Source organism: Crocuta crocuta, unplaced genomic scaffold, assembly GCF_008692635.1.
Source record: "Crocuta crocuta isolate KB4526 unplaced genomic scaffold, BGI_CrCroc_1.0 scaffold260, whole genome shotgun sequence".
NCBI classification, from domain to species: domain Eukaryota; kingdom Metazoa; phylum Chordata; class Mammalia; order Carnivora; family Hyaenidae; genus Crocuta; species Crocuta crocuta.
In genome coordinates this window covers 1,360,046-1,378,661 of record NW_027527525.1, presented here as the reverse complement: position 1 = coordinate 1,378,661, position 18,616 = coordinate 1,360,046, and the positions used below count along the sequence as shown (strand labels likewise).

At 43.5% G+C, this 18,616-nt stretch overlaps 1 long non-coding RNA gene and 1 other non-coding gene across 8 annotated transcripts in view; one reads left to right on the top strand and one right to left on the bottom strand.

Annotated features, from left to right (window-relative positions):
* The window catches only part of LOC144231622 (uncharacterized), a 438,506-nt gene that overhangs the window by 407,932 nt on the left and 11,958 nt on the right, over window positions 1–18,616 (bottom strand). The gene's annotated exons all lie outside the window — the stretch shown is intronic.
* Window positions 15,253–15,359, top strand: LOC144232168 (U6 spliceosomal RNA). Its single transcript, XR_013335323.1, has one exon. It is a non-coding gene; the product is annotated as a U6 spliceosomal RNA (small nuclear RNA).

The following is an 18,616-nucleotide window of genomic DNA, read 5'->3' as shown; positions in this document are numbered from 1 at the left end:
AGAAAGAAAGAAAGAAAGAAAGAAAGAGACCTCTACACACAACATGGCACTCAACAACCCTTAGATCAAGAGCCTCACAATCTTCCAGGCACCCCCGGCTGGGGAAATGCTCTTGAGTGAACCCTGCAAGGGGAAGAGGAGGAGGAAGGTGGTGACGTCAGCTGGAATCTAGCCTCAGCCTGTCCCATGGAGAACCCTAGATTGTGAATGGCACCCCAGACCTGGATCACTCTAAGGCAAGGCACTGATCTGCCTCAACTGCGAGCCACCTGCAGGGAGGGAGCGTAAGCGCCCAGGCATCAGGGGCTCTTATCGACAGAGACAATTCTCCGGACAAGGTACGGCTCTTAGCCTTAGCAGCCAGCCACCCCAGCAACCAGGGATGGGAGGAGGCACCAAAATAGCGACGACTTTAGTGTGAGTAATCAACTGTCATTTCCTTCCCTGGGTCTGTCTGTCCTCCGGCTACTGCGCCCTCCCCAGGTCTGTCCTTCACCTCCGAATCCCCACAGCACCTTGTCTTCACCTTTCTTACAGAACTTAACTTTCTATAACCTCGTGTTACAGCCGTTTAAACACAGTTGGTTATGTGTACCCTGCACCCCATCCCCATCCCTGCAAGATTTCTGTGACAGCTAAAATGGGGCTGGAGATGAAGGCTGGCCATGGCGCCTGCCCCCTACATTTGCGAGAGCTAGCACAGTGCTCTGCGCATAACAGGCATTCAGCAAACTGGAGCATTTGCTCACACATGTCAAGATGCTAATAATACAAGAGCTCTTGGAAACATGTGACTGAAAGAATTAAAACTGAAGTTTAAAAGAAGCCAATAAATCTATCTGGTGCGGTAAGTGTAGATGGATGTTTTCATCCATCCTCTAACTCCAGCTGTCCGACAGGAGAGCCCTGGGAGTAAGCACCTCTTTAGATTTTGCACCTTATGCCCTTGGCTCCCCTCACCCTAATCCCAGCCTTAATGTGCAAAATCATGAGACTGGTAGCTGGTGTGTGCACGAGCAGCAGCATTTAAAAACGTTTTACCCACTTCTTATCCCTGGATCAGGCACTAACATAACCAGTATGAAAATCACAGTCATCCCCTCAATGAGCTTCTGCATTTGGAGAATACAGACATGAATACAGACACTTTCAGCACAAAGGCGTAGGCACCAAGATAGAAGGGGGCTCAGGGAACAGCCCTGAACTCTGCTATATCTGCTGTAGATAGAAGTGATCCCAGTGGGCTTCACAGAGGAGGTGATGCTCCAGCTACATACTGAAGGTTGAGAATAAATTCGACACAAGAAGACAAGCCATGTGCATAGAGATGGGAGAAAGGCAGTGTGGATGGGAAAGGCAAAGTGATTCAGAATGGCAGCATCTCCTGTGACAGAAGATGGATGATGTCAGATTCCTGAAAGACGTGGTCATGGAAGAGCTTCCAAGCTGGTGAACACGTGGAGTTTCTGGAAGTGTGGCAAGTCTGCAGAGGACGTGGAAGTGTCACACCACCAGCCCGTACTTTACCCTATGCATCCCTTCCCTTTAGCTGTTCCCAAATTGTAGCCTTTATAACAAATTAACAAATGCAAAAACAAGGAGGAAGAGAAAGAAAAAAATGTTCATTTAATAAATGAATGGAAGAAGGAAGGATGGAAGGAAGGAAGGGTCATAGGGAAAAAGAGGAAGGTAGAAAGGAGGGGAAGTTGTTGCTAAGGTAAATAGTAGTATTATAATATAAAATCATAATAATTTATTGAGACAGCTACATTTCAAAACCTCTACATCCATTCATTAACTCATTTAATCTTGACTGTGATCCTGTGAGATAAGAATCAGAACCCTCACCCCCCATTTGACAGATGTGGACCCCCAGAGGTCAAGTGACAGCCACACCCTCTACCTAGTTGGAGGCATTGCTTGGGTCCACACTTGGGTCTTTCTAACTCTTTTCAAAGAAAGATAGCAGCTACCCCTCAGGTACTGACCTGGGTGTTTGAAATCTTGTCTATCTGTGCCTGAGAGGGCTCATAAAAGTTTGGTTGAGCCCCTTAAATTTTTTAACAGACTTCTTCCCAGTTGATTGCTAATTCCTTAAATGCTTCCCCTGCTTTAAAAGGATGACAGGCTCGTTAAGCTATGAGACAGTATCCACTCATTAATGCATGCTAAATTGCCATGCAATTTCTATAGAATTAAATTACATATTCACTGAATAAGCAAATAATTCATCAAGACTAATGTTACTTCCATGAACGCCAAAGTACGAGTTGGGCCATTTACTTATCAAATGCTGATTTTAAAAAACTCACAATGAAATAATAAATAAATCATCAACTCAAAAGTTTAATTTGGTATCCTGGCTTAATCAGGAAAATATGCATAGTGCCAGTTACCCTTCTTGGTTTCCAAATAAGGCAGGAGTCAGAAATATGAGCCCACCCAAGTTCATTCAGCTGTGTGATTACCTTTAAGGCTATAGGCTTAAAATACACATGCGCACAAACTCACTCACACACATAGCCAAGCATGGATATCTATGTTACGTGATAGGAACCACATGCAAGGGCAGTAAAAATAATTAAAACGTTAGTATTTTATAGGATCTGCCTGACTCTGAGCACCAGTAGACTGAGATAAGGAAAAGCTCTCTAGAGCTTTACTTCACTACTCTGGAGTTCCCAAAGTATGGTCCTTAAACCAGCAACATCAGCATCACCTGGGAACTTGCTAGAAATACAAATCTCAGGTCGCACCCCAGACCTGCTGACTCAGAAACTCTGGGGGTGGGGTGATTCCTCTAGGTGTTTCTGATACAGCTAAAGTCTGAACCACTAAGTTTAGATGTATAAAATGCCAAAAGAACTTGGGATTTTCCCTTATACAGACCCACCTTTGAATCCTGATGGCTAAATACCAGTTGTTTGATCCTAGGCGTCTGTACGTAAACTTTATCTGTGTTTGTGTACAAAAAGGTGATTTATTTAAAGCACAGGGACAGGAGGAGAGCCAGCTCCTTCCTGACGTTGCTGCTGGGTTAGCTGAGAGGCTGTGTATAGTACTGGCATAGGGAACAGCGCACACTGGGGAGTATCCTATGGTTAGTTGGCTTCTCCCTTGTATCAGATGGTCTCTTGTGGAACCCACATCATTCCCCTTCCTTCTATGTTCTCCCCCACATTGCAATAAAGAACCGGGGCTCCTTTCCCCCAACCCCCCTCCCCGGGTGGTTCCAGAGAGAGCTGGCCAACGAGAAGGGTGGGCTGGGTCTGAAGGGCACGGGAGAAGAGGGGCCCTTTGCTTTGGAGACAGTAGCAGCCAAGCCTGAGAGATTCACAGCAGCCTCCCAGAGGGTTCCTGAGAACCACGGCTTTCCCGCCACGATCTGAGAACTTGGATGGGAGCTTCCCAGACATTCTTGAGGAGCGGAATTCATGAGAACCCCTACGGGTGCTTCAGGCTGAGGCTGGCCATGGTAGTGTCCCTGATGTCCTCTCCCCCAGCTGTTACAACAATCCTATATGCCCCTCATTCCTTTTAGCGAAACCGTATCCCTGAAATTGACAAAGCAGCTTGTTACTACCAACCAAACCCTCACTTATACACATCGATTTACCTCCCTTCCTTGCAAAAACTATATTCTCATACTAGACAGCAGGATGTCACTTTCTTCCTAGTTGAGAGAGACTCCTGATTAGCTGAAGGCACCCCCACTTAAATGTGCGGTTCCCCATGCATGGACATGTCTCCAAAGAATCCAGTATGTTTACTATCATGAGACATTCGTACTCCCGGTCTCTATTTGGCATTTTTGAATAAATGCACAAAGATTTTCAACACTTCTGAGTGTGATTCTGCTTCGTTGCAAGCCCCCTGCCCCCGTGGAAACCAATCATCATTCTTTATGCAAATCGATGGGGAAATATGATTCAATTAACAGAAACCAGCTCAACAGTCATCATGCATTGGCTTGTTTTTTATTTGACTTTTAATGCTTTTATAATGTCATATAAGCCATTTTTCTCCCCATCTGCCAGAAAACGGTTTTAACTATAAAAGACAAAATAATAATGAAACCTCAAATAGGTAAAGCACTTACAGCACTTCAAAGCCCTGTGATATTTTATCTCTGGTCAACAGATATTCTCAGATTCACACAGAGAAAGAGTCTGAGGCACCGAGAAGGAGTGCGTGTTACACCAGGTCACACAGATTGTTAGAGGGGGCGTGATATCTGGTATTTCAGTTCCCCGATGCCCCATCCCAAGTCCTCATTGTATGGAAATAAGTCTGTGATTAGGTGCTAAATAAATTATCTGGTCCTTAGTAGAAAATTTCTTATTAGCAGAATTAGGTCAGAATTTCAGGAGTGGCTCTCTCCTATCTCTCTCTCTCTCTGAAACTTTTTTGGGATTTTTTTTTTTATTCATGCAAATCTGAACAGTAGTTTGAGTTCTTTGGCTAAAAGATTTTCCCCAGAACATGGGCAGGTTTCCAGGCTTCTGTTTTATAGTGAATATTCCTAGTGTTTGGGACTTCTTGGTTTTCCAAGGCCATGGCTACTCAATCTGGCCGTGGTGGGGATATTGTTACAGTAAATCAATTAAGTTCTGAAATGCAGAATTTTTCTCAAAACCAATTCACAGAGATGATATCCTTGGGGATATGAAGGAGGAAAATGTCCTAACCAAGACATTGGTCCCATTGATTTTCAAGTTGGGTACAGAAAATATAACTGGAGGGCGCCTGGGTGGCTTAGTCGGTGAAGCGTCCGACTTTCGCTTAGGTCATGATCTCACGGTTCGTGGGTTCAAGCCCCGCGTCGGCCTCTGTGCTGACTGCCAGCTCAGAGCCTGGAGCCAATTTCAGAGTCTGTATCTCCCTCTCTCTCTGACCCTCCCCTGCTCACGCTGTCTCTCTCTCTCTCCTAGAAATACATAAAAAATATTTAAAAAAAAAAAAAGAAAATATAACTGGAGATTTTAAAAAAAGTAGAAGTTGAGGCATAATCCAGAATGAGGTCTTTGAACAAGAATCAAAAGAAAATCAAAATAAGGGGCAAAGATCTGTATATAAGTTGTCAAAAGCTCTCATGCAAAATTGAGTGCGTAAAAAGGATCACTGCCACCAGAAAGTCACTGCTTTTTGCTTCTGGAGTGAGTTGGTAGCTTCATGTCACCCTCTTGATCCAGACCTAAAATAATCCAACCATCCTTCTCCCAGAGATAACGAAGAGAGCTAGTCCCTCACCTAAAAGGTTTGCTTTATATGAGTTATTCTTTGCTGAGTGTCCTGTCAGCCCAAAGCTCAGTGGTTCCAAACAACATTAATGATTGGCGACTTCCCGTGGTTCTGTGCGTGAGGAATTCAGGAGTGGCCCGGCCAGCCAACTCTGGCTTAGACTCTCAGACGCTGCAGTCAAATGTCATTTGCATCATCCAAGGTTTGGACTTGGGCTGGAGGGTCCCCTGCAAGGTGGCTCCCTCACATGGCTGGCAAGTTGGTGCTGGCTTCTGGACAGTTATTTTCTATGATGATCTCCAAAGGGAATCTTGAGTCCCAGTGGCATGGCAGCTGGATTCCCCCAGAAAGAGAAAATCAAGTGATCAAAGCCAAAACTATTGTGCCTTTTATGACCTGCCATCCGAAGTCACAAACTGTCACTTCTGCAATATTCTATTGGTCACACAGGTTAGCCCTAATTCTGTGTGGGAGAGCATCAACATCAAGACGCTAGATCATCAAGAGCCATCTTGAAGGCTAGTTAGATTAACTTATTCAGCACACTGCATGTGATTTACGCTGAGAAATCTAAAGGGGAAAAGACTCACCGAAGCAGTAGAGTCAGCAAGTGTGTGGCGGAGGATGTGGGTTTCCCATGGACCAGATGTGGCCTCTCTGTGAACGAGCCCCACTGTGGAGTCATCTCAGATTGGAAGCATGGTGAATATAACAGACCAGAAGCAGAACCACCTTCACACAGCCATGCAGGGCCTTGCCCCCCAAAGGGCCCTGCACTTGGTTTAATGCTACAGTCATCTTGAAATTCTTACTGTTTTTTGCACAAGGATCCCAATGTTTTTATTTTGCATTGGGACCCATGAATTATGTAGCCGGTCATGGCCAAGGGCAAAGGAAGAAGACAGTCATCCATCCATAGAAATAAAGATGCAATTTTCCTGTCCAGGAAGTACAGGCGATGCATTCTCAGTGACAAGGATTCCTGAAAAACCCCAGGAAAGCACATACAAAAGAGTCAGCTCTACACCTCTAAGAATCCTGAAATGGTATCTAATTGCTAGATTTCTGTTCCTCCAAAGGGCATAGTTTAAGACAAGGGCTTCCATGAACATAGTCTGTTTGGGGGCAATGGCCACTAGACACAGGAAGAGGAGTCCAGGAACTGTCCAGCAGTGCAGGGAGAAAAGCTGTCCCACGCTGCATGATACTGAACTCATTTTTCTGTGGGTGACTAAGGCTCCGTCTCACCCCTCTAGGGGCTTTATAGGATGCTGTTTGGGATCAACCTTCTGAGACGTGGGAATCCAATTGCCACCCCCAATGATCAACTGTTGCCCAATGAGGTCATCATCCCCTCTCCATGCATCAGAAAGGCCGAAGGGCCTCCCTGGCATCCTGTAGAGTGACAACAAGGAAACCCTGGGGCAGAAAGCAAAGAATAAGGAGTTGAATTGGTTGCCAAAGCAAGAGATGAAGTGAAAGCTTGGGCTGAGAGCACAGGACAGGGCTCACACGGCCATGCAGTGTCCAGGCCAGTATCGCTCCTCTCCCTCCTTCCCTGAACCCTGCGTTGGAGGCACAGAAGCCTGAGATGTGCGGCAAGGTGGGAAGGGAAAAACGAGCAAAGGGCAGAAGGAGCCAACCCTTCCCCATCCCTGCCTGCAGACCTCACTCCTAAACCAAAGAAAGAAAAAAACCTCAGCCTTAATCCATTTAGAATGGTATTGGGTGAGACATCTTCATTCCTCCACTGAGACTCTGTTTGCTGATAAAATGAAGAAGGACCAGAACTGTGGCCTGTCTACGTTTTCCTCCAGAGCCAGGAAGATTAACTGGCCCCCAGAGTGGACTTAAATGAGAAGGGATGGAAGGCCCAACACAGCTCCTTTATGATTACCTCCTACAGGTCTTGCTTGCTCAACCCAACAGAACACAACAGAAATACACAGGGACGCCTGGGTGGCTCAGCCACTTGAGCATCCAACTTTGGCTCAGGTCATGATCATGGGTTTGAGCCCCCCCATCGTGGCTCTGTGCTGACAGCTCAGAGCCGGAGCCTCCTTCAGATTCTGTGTCTCCCTCTCTCTCTGCCCCTCCCCTGCTCATACTCTGTCTTTCCTTCTCTCTCAAAAATAAACAATAAAATTATTTTTAAAAAAAGAAAAGAAATATCCAGAATGCACTTGGGTAGAAGAAGACAGCCATGTGAAAGAGAAAGAGGTGTGTTGTTGTATGAATCCCCTTTATACCACTTAAATGGAGCCAGGACCCACATCCATTTCACAACTTTTTTATATGCAGTTCATTTTGCCTAAAACCCCCTCCTCTATCATCAGGCTCACCTCCTGCTGTCTCCTCCTGAGATTGGGGGCAGTTTGTTATTATCATCATGTCTATCTTTTTTTCTGCCTTATACCAGAAGTATCCATGGAAATTTAAAAATTAGACCAGAAGTCTAATTAAAATTAAATACACACAAATTAAATAGCATTCAGGAGGAAAGACAGAGATTTTTAAAGGGATAAGAAATCACAACAGCCTCTAGAATCTGTCTGTAGCTCTCTGCACATCTTCACTTACTGACAGTTGCTACCATGAGCTACAACGCTGGGCCCAAACTCAACAGCAGCTGAGATGGAAAAGAGCCCCTGATCCTGCCCCAGGCAAGGCAAAAATGAGCCACTTCTCAGGAAAAAGCAGTTACTCCTGGTTCTAAAGCCAGATGAACTCTCGCTCTTAGGGTTCTCCAGAGATCTAGGACACACAGCGTCTACACGTTGAATACCATTCTCCACGTCTTTTCACTGGCACTTTTTTGTGATATTCCTCCACCGGTCACAAAAGCACCACAACGAGGAAAGAATTGCCAAGGCCCCGAGTGGTCCAGCAACACCCTCAGGCCAGCCCGCACGCTGATTCCAACCCCCTTCCTAGCAACTTACCATCTTGTATTATAGTAGTTTCTACATGTGTCTTTTTCCCTCTTAGTTTCTGAGTGTCTCATGGGGCTGAAAACTATGTCTCATTCTATGTGCCACCACTGCCACACATTTTCCCTGGTGTATATACCAGGAGCCCATATTTTCTGCATAAACGGGAGACTTACAGATGAATTCCATTGTGCTATGTGAGGCCACATACAGGGCAGGAGACAAATAAATGGGTGTTAGCCTGGAGCTCTTGAGAAATACAAACCATACAGCAACCAGCTTGGCTGGCCTCGGGGGTGGGAGAAGCCAAGTGGGACCGAATTCTCTGCATGAAGGAATCCAAACCCATGTGCAGAGATCATGGCTGCAAAATGTCTCAAAAGTGTGTCAACACCCATACTGAGTATTTCTCCTGCCCATTCCCCCATGGGGATGATTGATAAAATTCTTTCAAAATAAAAATATCCTTTGTGTGCATCTTGAGGCAACAGAGAAGGAAAAACTACCCTGCAGTCTGCAGCCCTCTTCATGTTGAGTGGATCTGTCTAACACAGCGTTTAGGATAGATGGTATCTGACCTCCATTTCTTCAGCCGTCATTAACTGAACACTGCTGGGCTTGGTACAGAAGATAGAAAGGTGAATAAGACATAGTTTTTGTCCCCAAAGAATTTATTGTCTATTTGAATCTTCTTAGCAATGAGCTGGGTTTCTTCAAATCCTAGTCATTTCTTTTGTCTTAAGAAAAAATACTATTTACTACACACCGTAGTCAAAACCCACACCAAGACTTATCACACTACTTTCTCACCAAAGAGACCTCTCTGAGTGAAAACCAGAGAAGCTATGAATTTTCAGGGAGGGGACAAGCCTGCCTGCAGTTGTGTTAACCCAAGCTTCAAGGTTCCCTGCACAAATCTTTGTATTTTCCAGAAGGTCTATGGGATACGCCTGGAGTGCCTCTCGTGGGTGATCATGTTCAGGGGACTCTTGAGATATGAAACTAGGAACAAGTTTTCAGACTCCTCAGACTCACCTTAAATTAGAGAAACAAAATAAATCCTTTGCTCTCCTTACTCAGATGGGACAGGATTCTTTTCTGTAGTGCCCCAATGTTATTTCCTTACTCATCATGAGTCCAAAGGTAATGTGTACATTTTTCAGAGGGAAATCTGGCAAATGTGTTCTATTCAACACAAATGTGTTTTATTAAATACACACTGCACAAAACAAACCTAAATGTGCTTTAAAAAAATTGCTGGACTGGTTTAAAATATTCTGAGAACCAAAGAAACTACCCCGTTCCAGAAGACGGGAGAAAAGGCTGTTGGACAAGGTCTCATTTCTCTCCAGTGGTATCTGACAACATATCTTGCTATGAACATAATTTGAGAAGAATGACTCCCTTCTAAACCCCTATTTTTGGTTCACTCAAAAAAAAAAATGTTTCTTTCAGCCTTAAATTTCTCAGCCGTGGTCTCTAGTCTGAGGACCATATCCTTTCTGAAGATTTGGGCAGTTCTATGGAGCCATATTTAAATTGGGTGAGTGAAAAACTAACTCCCTTTAATAAAAGTGGCATTGTTTTGCAGTCAGGTAATTCCAAGTGGGCTCACTTTTTACTTTCCATGGGAAAATAGTCCTTGAGAAAGAAAGAGCCTTTGTTGAGTTTTGTTTTGTTTTGAGAACAGTCAATTGGTTCTTTCTACCCTTCCTTCTGGGTGCCAATCTCTCCAAAGAAAACCACAAAGTTCAAACAGAAGTAATGAAAAAGGAAAGAAAAGAAGGAATCTGCACATAAACTCAATTTATCCCTATATGGGGTTGTTTTGTGTCATTCTTTCTTTTTTAAGTTTATTTATTATTTTGAGAGAGAGAGGACTTCAAGCAGGCTCCACAGTGTCAGCAAGGAGACCGACATAGGGCTCGAATTCACAAACTGCAAGATCCTGACCTATGACCTGAGCTGAAGTCGGACTCGTAACCAACTAAGCCACTCAGGCTCTCATTTTGTGTCATTCTTGCCCCCGCCCCCACCTGCACACAGAGAACCCCTGCCTCAAACTCTTTACTTTATACATGCCCCACTTCTGCATCAGAGGAGTACAGGGTGTGACCTTGTTTTAAAGGTCTTGTTCTCAAGGAATTCTGTCTTGAGTTTCTGCTTAAGTAACTTCTCACCTTCAAACCCACTAAAGTTGTTCTTGTTTGGCTTCTGATAAGTGACTGAGATTTTAATTGTTCTCAATTAGTCTGTTTATCAGTGTGACTGTTTCGGTTTCCTTCAAGACAAATGATTAGGTCCACCAGTCTTTATCAATGTATTTCAGTATGTTGTTCAGGTGTGGACTCAACTTTGCCCTTTACTTCCAGCTGCCAACTCCTTTCCACACTAGGGTATAAATAGTTTGAACACAAATACACACACCAATCTGCTCCATGCTATTTTAGAAAGTTTATTCTTTCTCAGCGACACCAGAGCAACCACAAGAGTCTATGTTTTCTCCAAAACGGAAGCAATATTCTATATCTGAGTAAGGATTCAGAAAGGGGGAAAAAGACATAAATGAATAGGAAAAACCAAGTGATCTCAATGGACAAGAAAGACAGGGAGAGATTAAAGTTCACAAAATACCTGCACTGGGCCCTTACATTTTCCACTTTACTCCTTAGGACAACTGTGATGGATGTGGAACATTATTACCCCTTTCCTAGCTATGAGGCCATTGAAGCCGGGAAAGAGAAGTAGCTTGCTGAAAGTTATATAGGCAATAAGTGATGGACCTCCCAAAAGCACACATTTTCAACTTTTTATTGAACTGAGGTTCAGAGATGTAAAGCAACTTGCTCAGGGTTACCAGTAACTCAGTAGCAGAGCTGAGATTCAAGCCAAGTCTGCTGCTTCAAAGTAATTTCAAGGCAAAGCCTAAACACCAGAAACTGCAAGGTGGATAAATATATATAACAAGACAATCTTGTTTAAATACATCTCAGTCAGCAACCATCCTACAAGTCTACTGAGGGAGGAATGTGTTATTAGTCAGGATAGGCTAAATTTGCTGCAGTAATAAATAAACCCTCAAATCACAGTGGCTTAACACAAGAAACATTTGACTCTTACTCAATGATCACCACATGTCAAGCAACTCTTTGCAACTTTCTTTGGTGACTCCAGGATCCAAGCCTCTTCCATGCTGTGGTGTCCCTATGTTGATAAAGATTCCATGATCACCCCCACAGGAAAGAAAAAGGGGAGGGCACAACGCTTTTAATTGCCTGGGCTTGAAAGTCACACAGATCACTGCTTCTCACAGTCCATTGGCCAGAATCAATCATGAGTCCTAACCATCCCACAAGAGGAGCTGGGACACAATGGAGACCCCCGGACATCATGCGCACTAATGACCTCTGCAACATGTCTCACCTTTTCTTGGCATCATAGTGGAATTTTGAGTAGCTCTGTAAAAAAAAAAAAATTTAAAAAGGACACCATTGAATTCCCCAATACGTCTATTGGAAGCAGCAACAGGTCAATGGCAAGATGCTTTGCACAACAAAGAGTGGCATCTAAAAGCTGAGTGATGATGGTGAACTGGAAGCTCCAGATGTCCTGAGAAATCTGGAGATCACAGTCACAGCCGTCATTGCATAGAGTTAAGGAAATGCAGTGGGCCACTTTTGAGAGGAGCTGAAAACACCTACCTTTTTCAAACCCATCATGACTAGTTATCCTCAGACAAAAGGGATGTTCTAAATTCAGCCCCTTTACAACAAACTGAATGTTTAACATGTAACAAATAACATGCAGTAATAAATAAACCCTGAAATTTCAGTGGCTTAACATAAGACACATTTGATTCTCACAGGATCTTGATTTCCACAGGAAGAACACTCAGGTGAACTTACACTGTTTAATGCCATCTGCCTAGGGAAGGCGAGCTCTCATTAAAAAGTCACTGAACCCAGGGTGCCCAGGTGGCTCAGTCGGTCAAGCATCCGACTCTTGATCTTGGCTCAGGTCATGATCTCATGGTTCATGAGATTGAGCCCTGCATCTGAGTTTCCACTGATAGTGCAGACCCTGCTTGAGATTCTCTCTCTCTCTCTCTCTCTCTCTCTCTCTCACTCTTTCCGCCCTCTGTGGCTTGCTCTCTTCCTCATGCATGCTCTCTCTCTCTCTCAAAATAAATGAATGTTTTTTATTTTTTTAATATTTTATTTATTTCCTAGAGAGAGACAGCGTGAGAAAGGGAGGGTCAGAGAGAGAGGGAGATACAGAATCTGAAACAGGCTCCAGGCTCTGAGCTAGCTGTCAGCACAGAGCCCAGTGTGGGGCTCGAACCCACGAACCATGAGATCATGACCTGACCCGAAATCAGGCGCTTAACCGACTGAGCCACCCAGGTGCCCCTGAATTTTTTTTTTAAAAGTTGCTAACTCAAGCTTCCTGGGGAGGCAATCAGTGAGAGACTCAGTTTCTTCCTCCTCAGGCCCCATATCTTTATTCATTCCATTTATCTACCCCATGCCATACTCCAAATAGGTGAGAGAGTATTAGTCAAGACCTTTTCCTTATTTAAAGTGACAGGAATCCAACTCAAACTGGCTTAAGGAAAAGAAGGCAGTGTTTTGGTTCATGTAACTAAGAACTGCTAGATGGGGAGAGTCTGCTTGAGAATGAAGCCAACAGAGAAAACAACTGATCTAGGAGATGTCAGTTTTGATGAGTCAACCGGACTCCTTGATCCAACTGTATCTTAAGAAACAAAAACAAAAACAAAAACAAAAAAACCAAAAATATGTAGTTGGATAAGCAATAAATGTTGTTGTTTTTTAAAATGTGTTTAAAAGGTGTCAAGGGGCTCAGTTGGTTGAGTGTCCAACTCTTGATTTCAGCTCAGGTCATGATTCCAGAGTCGTGGGATCAAGTCCCACATCAGGTTCCAAGCTGAGTGTGAAGCCTGCTTAGGATTCTCTTTCTCTCTCCCTCTGCCCCTTTCCTGTGCTCCCAAGCCATCTCTCTCTTTCTCTCTCTCTCTCTCTCTCTCTCTGTCTGTCTGTCTCTCTCTCTCTCACACACACACAAATAAAAAATAAAATAAAATAGAATAAAATAAAATAAAATAAATGTATTGTATATTGTTTTGTTTAATGAGATTCATTTGATATTAGTTTCTATTGTTTACAGTTGAAAGAGCTCCAGCCAATAAATGTTGAAGTATCAGGCTTGGAAGGATAGGATTTTGGACAAGAAGACACAGTCAAGTTTTCTTATGAAATAAGTCACTGACCATGGTCTCATGTAAGCATCTGACTTCAGCTCAGGTCATGGTCTCACGGTCCCTGAGTTCAAGTACTTCATCAGGTGAGCTGGAGCCCCACTCCCAGTGAGCCCCACGTCTCTCTCTCTCCCTCCCTCTCTCTCTTCGCCCCTCACTCACTTGTGCCCTCTATCTCTCAAAAAGAAAAAAGAATTTTTTAAAATTGGTATTCACTCATTTGTTCCATAGGTATTTATACCTACTAAAGACCAGGCTCTGATTTATGTGATTAATATAGAAGTAAAAGGGACAGACAAATCTCTGTGAAGTTTATATTCTAATACGGAAAACAGACAACAAACATATGGATAAGATGACTGATCTTCAGTCAAAAGGGAAAGTTTGATGAGTGCTGCTTTCATCCCAGGGCCGTCTCAATTCTGGGGAGATGAACTGGTCTTATATTCTGACCCGGGAGGAAGATTGGTTTCTGGGTCAATGACATCCCAACCTCCTTTCCCCAACTCTGACATAGTGAATTCGCTCTCACCTTTGAGATCTGCCAGCCATTCCTTTTTTTTTTTTAATTTTGCTTTATATTTTTATTTATTTCTAGGAGAGAGAGAGACAGCGTGAGCAGTGGAGGGTCAGAGAGAGAGGGAGACACAGAATCTGAAACAGGCTCCAGGCTCTGAGCTGTCAGCACAGAGCCCGACGCGGGGCCCAAACCCACAAACTGCGAGATCATGACCTGAGCGAAAGTCGGACGCTTCACCGACTAAGCCACCCAGGCGCCCCCATTCCTTTTTGTTAGTCAAGAGAGCGGTCGGACACAACTCCATGCTAGGACTTCTTGGACCTGGGGTGGAGCCCCAGGTCTGCCCAGTGAGTTACCCCTCTGTTGCCCTTGTTTCGTAGTTTAACAACAGAATGAACTGGGGACTCCTGGCCTGCTCAGTCAACAGAGCATGCAACCCTTGATCTCGAGGTCATGAGTTTGAGCCCTACATGTGGTGTAGAGTTTACTTAATAAAATAAAATTTAATTTAATTTAATTTTAAAAAAATAAGATAAAATAAGATAAGATGAAATAAAATAAAATAAAATAAGAACAATAGAATTGGATAAGACAATGCTTGCATTCTATGACCCTAAGAGCAACATGAGAGATTATATTGTAGAACCAATTCCTGGTTCGTGGTACATGCACACTAAATATTTACTGAATTAGTTATTGACTGATTGATTAACTGAGATACATAAGAAGATTATAATTTAATACCTCCAACATGAGAACATGGATATCAGAGAAAACCAAAGATATATACTTCTCTTCAAAGTATCTGACTTCTGGATTAATTGTGTATCTCCCTCCTGGCAAGTTTCCTGAGAATTGTCTGGTACGTGACTGAGGCTCAAAGCCTAAAAGAGACACTGGCATGCAGACAGTGCTCCATAAAATAAATGAATGAGTGAATTAATATTATAAGGGTTTACAGAGTGAGCCAGGCAGTAGCATTTGACCAGAACCTAGAAAGATTCTTAGAATTTCCAAAGTGAAATTACAACTTTGCTTTGGCATGATCAATGTCCAATGCAACATTACAACGGATTGTCGACCAAAAGACCAACATTGGAAAACAGACCAGGAAATAACCTGGAAAAACCAAATTCAGAGAGGCGTGAATGCAGTGAGGGAGTAGTATATAACAACTATCAGCTGCTGCAAGACAAATCATTCCAAAATGCAGCGCTTGAGAAAAAGAGTAACTTTACAGTGAAGAAAACTGGAAAACACTGTTCCAATTAAGGGCCAAACTTGTGCTCACTTTAGCAACATATATACTAAAATTGGAATGATACAGAGAAGAATAGCATGTCCCCTGCACAAGGATGACATGCAAATTCACAAAGTGTTCCAGTTTTTTTTTTTAAAAAAGTGTCAATGTTAACATCACCAAATGATGTCAAGTGGGTCTCATGTATCCCCTGGCATGATGTGATGTGAAGTACATTTTACTTCACCTCTGTGATATTTTTCCCAAATCTGTAACTGCAGTCTAAGTCGCGGGGGAAAACAAAAACAAAAACAAAAACAAAAAAAAACAGACGAACCTAAGTTGAAGAACATTCTACAAAATCCCTAGCCAGCGATCCTACAGCTGTCAGTCATGAAAACAAGACTGAGAAACTTTTCACAGATCAGAGGAGACTAAGGAAAGATGCATTTGGCACCTTGGATTGGATCCTGGAATAGAAAAATGGCATTATTCCAAATATTACCAGCAGGTTAGTTCATAGTAATATACCACTGTTGGTTTGTTCATTTTGACAAAGAAACTTGTACCACAGTAGTGTAAGATGATAATATTGAGGGAAATTGAAACTGAGTGATGGACATGTTATCTTTCCAACTCTTCCATAAACTTTAAATTATCCCCCTCCCCAAACTATAGAGTGCCATTCATTTAGCCCACAACTGTAAGGGGTAGGAGGTTTGGGCTGGACTCTCCTGGGTGGTTGTAGTCTGCACTGGGCTCACTCATGAGTCCACATTCAGCTATAGCTCAATGAGGTAGTTCTGCCTCTAGGACATGGCTGGCCTTGGGCAAGGCCACCTTGAATCTACTCCATCTCCTATCTCACCCACTAGCATTCCAGCCTCTTTGCCTTGACAGCAGTTGGGCAGGTTTCTAAGAAAGAGCAGAAAAACTACACAAAGCTTCTTGAGACCTAGACTTGGAACTGGCAAGCCATCAACTCCATCTCATTTTGATGGCCAAAGCTGGTCATCAGGCCAACCCAGATCCATGGGAGAAGAAATAGAAATCACCTCCTGATGGAAGAGCGGCATACGCATGTTGCTAGGAGATATCAAGGCCTGCCATTTCTGCAGTGTTTCATGTAGTGTCATTTAATCGCACTCTCCTTGAACGTTAGAACAGTTGTGAATGGCCAAGAGGAGTTCAATGAAACAGATTCTTGCCATTTGTCTGCAGCCACTGGCAGGTAGAGCTTGGGGTGGGGAGGTCAAGCCTCAGTAACTATCATACTCCCTGTACCTGAAGAAGGTCACAGACACAGGTCTGAATCTCAGCTCCTCTACTTACCAGCTCGGTCATCTTTGCCAGATTTTATGTCTCTGCACCTCAATGTCTTCTTGTATCGGGGGGAGGAGGGGAGCCATGTTAGAGCCTTGGTATAAGGATAGGATGTATGCAAGGCAGTCCCTGTCTCCCCCTGTCCACTGCCCAGCCCACACCTCACTGTAGGAGAACAAAAACACTAAAGTGCAATTCTCGCCCAAGAAGTTTCAAGCTCAGTGACACGTCACAGCTCTTTTCGGAAGCACAACCAGAGCAGCTTCCTGTCCCTTCAAGGACCAGACCATCCTCCGTAGAGTCTGAATTGGACAACAGCACACCAGACACCAGGCTAGGCTTCACACCCCATCTCTTTCTTAAGACACCAGTTAGGAGGGTTTTACCATTCCTGCTTCATGGAGAGCAAAACATGGAGAGCTTGGGGTCACAGAGCTGTGGTGTGAGAGAACAGAGATGAAAACCAATCCCGCGCTGGCAACGGCAGCGTATGGTCCCTACCCCTTGCTGTGTTATCCTCCGACACTCAGCCCCATGTTAATAGCAGGCTCAATTCCAAACAGTGTAGAGTCCTTTCTTGAGACTGGGGTGCCCCAGGGACAAACTCTGAGCAGCATTTCATCACCAAGATTCTAAATTAAAAACTCCTCATACCTTTCACTCTCCCCAGTGGAACTATTTCCAACACTATTATTCCAACACCCGCCCTCAAGAACTACAGTTGTTTAGAAGCAAAACATTAGGGAGTGAGATAATGAGACTTCAAAATCGTCAACATTATTCAACCCAAGGCTCAAATAGAAGCACTCACAGCTTCCCCTCCTTCCCCCTGATAGCCAGTGTCTCCAAATCACCACGAGGAACCAAGAGAGGTGCGAACATACAAAATGCTACCCTTCCAGAACTGGAAAGGAGTCCAAAGCTTTCACTGAACAGATGTGACCACGAAGCCCAGAGACACAGCGACTAGTCCCCAGTGCTAACTGGAAACCTGAGAAATCCAAAGTGGTTTTCTGCCCAGGATTGCATTTGACAAGGACACTGTGAAGCCATAGAACACAAATCATTGTTTCACAGAGGAGAGGCTGAGTTAGCAGATCGAGGGCATCCAGATGTCCAGGCAAAACTGGAGGTAAGACCTCCTTCTGATTCCTAGTGCGTCACATCAGCGACAAGGACCCTGTCTGATCTAGTCTGACTTTGACTCTTCACTGTGTGTCATTAGGTAAATTGTGACTCTCTGAGGCTCAGTTTTCTCATCTGTAACATGTGGATGGGGATAATCATACCACAGAGCTGTTGGAAAACATAAAATGAAATAATAGTAATCATGCTCCTTGGTATTTATTCAAACAACTGAAAGCAGGTCCACACAAAAACCTACACATAGATTTTTAGAGCAGCTCTATTCATAATTGCCAAAACTTGGAAGTAATCAAGATGTCCTACAGATAAGTAGGTAGATATCATGGTTCACCCAGAAGATGGAATATGACTCAGGGCTAAAACGAAATGAGCTATCAAGGCATGAAAAGACATTGATGAACCTTATGTGCACGTTACTAAGTAAAAGAAACCAATCTGAAAAGGCTACATGCTGTATGATTTCAACTATTTGACATTCTAGGAAAAGCAGAAGTATGAAAACAGTAAAAATATCAGTGATTCTGGACAGGGTAGGGGGTGAGGGAAGGATGAATAGATTGAACAGAAAGTTTAAGGCATTAAAAAAAACCTGAATGATTAAAAAATGATATAAAAAAATGAATGACAAATACATGTCATTATGAATTTGTCCAAACCCTAGAAACTATGATGGCAAGAGAGTGAACTCTCAGGTAAACTGTGAACTCAGGGGATCATAATGTGTCAACGTGGCTTCATCTTTTTGTGGAAAGTGTACCATTCCAGTGAGTGCTATAGACAATAGAGGGAGGCTGTGCATGTGTGGGGCAGGGAATGTATGAGAAATAACATCCTCTCAATTATGCTGTGAACATTAAATTGCTCTAAAAAATAAATTCTTTTTTTCAATTTTTTAAATGTTTATTTATATTTGAGAGAGAGAGAGAGAGCCGGGGAGA